This window comes from Adiantum capillus-veneris, chromosome 30 (genome assembly GCF_014529385.1).
Source record: "Adiantum capillus-veneris isolate H3 chromosome 30, ASM1452938v2, whole genome shotgun sequence".
Taxonomy (NCBI): Eukaryota; Viridiplantae; Streptophyta; class Polypodiopsida; order Polypodiales; family Pteridaceae; genus Adiantum; species Adiantum capillus-veneris.
The window spans coordinates 66,919,242-66,921,573 of NC_140960.1; the positions used below are offsets into that span (position 1 = coordinate 66,919,242).

General features: G+C 39.3%; 1 pseudogene; it reads right to left on the minus strand.

Annotated features, from left to right (window-relative positions):
- Positions 1 to 1,109: 1,109 nt before the first annotated feature.
- On the minus strand, positions 1,110 to 1,576 carry LOC147418129 (pentatricopeptide repeat-containing protein At5g27110-like; annotated as a pseudogene).
- Between the last annotated feature and the right edge of the window lie 756 nt (positions 1,577 to 2,332).

A 2,332-nucleotide genomic window follows, 5' to 3' on the forward strand; every position in this document is an offset into this window, starting at 1 on the left:
TTTCCAAAATACCCCTCAAATTTCAGAATTTCCCAAAATACCCTTGCATCTATTTTGGTTGGATTGTTAAAACATTTCTACTCTTTATTCCCTTTTAACAATTGAGATCCGTTTTAATTGAGTTCTAAGAATGTAATTTGTCATGAATTACCTCGTTAAAAAAGGCAGTTATCTCAAAAAACAAGGAAACAATTCATCTCCAAGGCCTACATAACCAACTCAAATTCTAGTTTTAGCATCTTATATTAGTAAAAAATCAATCTTCTTATTAAAAGCTACAAATGTTTTTATCTTTGGAAAAATTTAATCTCGCAACCAGTGGTATTTTGGGAATTTTGGAAAATTTGAAGGGCATTTTGGGAATTTATGAGAAAAATATTGGGGATGTTTTGGGAATTCTTGAAATTTGAGGGGTAATTTGGAAAATTCCACAAATTAGAGGGTATTTTGGTAATATTATCTTAAAAAAAAAAGAATTGAACCTGTCTGTGTGACCCTACCCCTCTCTACAACCAATTTTAAAAAAGTGATGACCCTACCCTCATGACCCTAATTCCCCTCCCTGGTCTGCTGCAACCAGTCCACAACGGCGCAGACTGGTTGTAGCAACAGACCGAGAGCAAAGTCATCTTTGTTGAGGAAGACGGAGCAAGTGGCAGGGTCAGGGGGTAGGTAGGCATCATATTGCTTGGTTTTGTTCAATCATTGCATGAGCAGGCTTACACAGTGCGAGACGTGCATACAGTGCTTTTAGAACTAGTTTCACAAGCTCCTCTGTGTGGCTTGTTGCGCATATCACACACATCTGCAATGTTGCAATGGGGCGATCCGAGTGGTGAAGCGGTCCTTCAAAAACCCAAAAATGCAACGAACTCTCACTTTCAACACACAAAAAAACGTGCTACTTTGGTTTTCATGGCGGCGGCACTAGTGCTCGTGAAATTTATGCCGAGAGAGAGAGAGAGAGAGAGAGAGAGAGAGAGAGAGAGAGAGAGAGAGAGAGAGAGAGAGAGAGAGAGAGAGAGAGAGAGAGAGAGAGAAAGAGAGAGAGAACTCTGCACCAACTGATCATGGTATTGCGCATCCAAAGGGAGCTTACACGCGCCGGCTTAATACACCACGTTTTTCTTAGGCATAGTGGCAAATATATATCTCGCACTTGTCAAGCTACCACAACTTCCATACATTGTGATAAGGGAAGTTTCTACTATGGTGTCTGCTTCAAATCCTCTCACAACAAGTGAGTGATGAATCTCACAACCTTCTTCTTGGGTGGTGCATGCTTCAAGAATGCTTATGAATGTGATCATATTCGGGGCAAATCCTGCACTTTCCATTCTATGGAAGAGCATCATAGCCTCTGCACAGAAGCCTTGTTGTGTAGCAGAAGTTATGATGGTGGTCCATGACACAAATTTCTTTTGGACATAGACTCAAAAACATTGATCGCATCTTTGAAATGCCCATTGAGATCAATATAAGCGTAAATAAGAATGTTGTGTGAGTGCACATTTGGTGTTTGGATGACATTAAACGTGGCTTGAGCATCTGCAATGTTGCCACAAGCACAATACATTTGACGTATATCAGCTTCTCTTGATAGTCGAGCCCCTTCCCCTCCCTTTGGCACGTGGCCCTTGCTGTCCTTAGCATTGACAGTGGCACGCAGCCTGTCCGCCCAATGGGGAAAAGTGTAAATGCCAAAAAAACTACTAGAGTCCAAAACACCTAGAAGGAAATGGAGTTGAGAACTACTACTTGGATAGAAGCAAGACCCATGTCAATGTGCCAAAAATTTTGAATTAACAATAGTGAAATCATTGTGTTCAATTATAAATATTGCAAAGGCAGGGCAAGGGATTGATTGCAAAAAAAGAGGATCCGGTATCATGTGCACATGAGTCAAAGCTACTTTCAAGATACAATTGAAGATCATGTTTTTTTGAAACCAGTCTTAATGTTAATAAGACAAGTGACTTGTTGTACATGCTACAATGATGCCTCAACCTAGGGCACCCACAAAAAGTAGCCAAATTTTTGCGTTGAGAATATAATCAGGGACATGCATAACATGATCATTGCTAGTCAGCATATTGAAAAAGGATGTGGAAGACTTGGTGCGTTAATGGACGGAAGGAAAAACTTAAATTTCCTTTTATAATGATATTGTAGACATGGATTCTTCAATATTTAGCATTTTCTTGAAATGGATGATAAAAAAATCACTAGCTCAAACAATGTCATGTAGTTGCATTTTGTGATTAAGATTATTTAATTGTGACATAAAGGCAGCCTAATCTCAAATGTTTTTGTTGCTATAATAATGCAACTT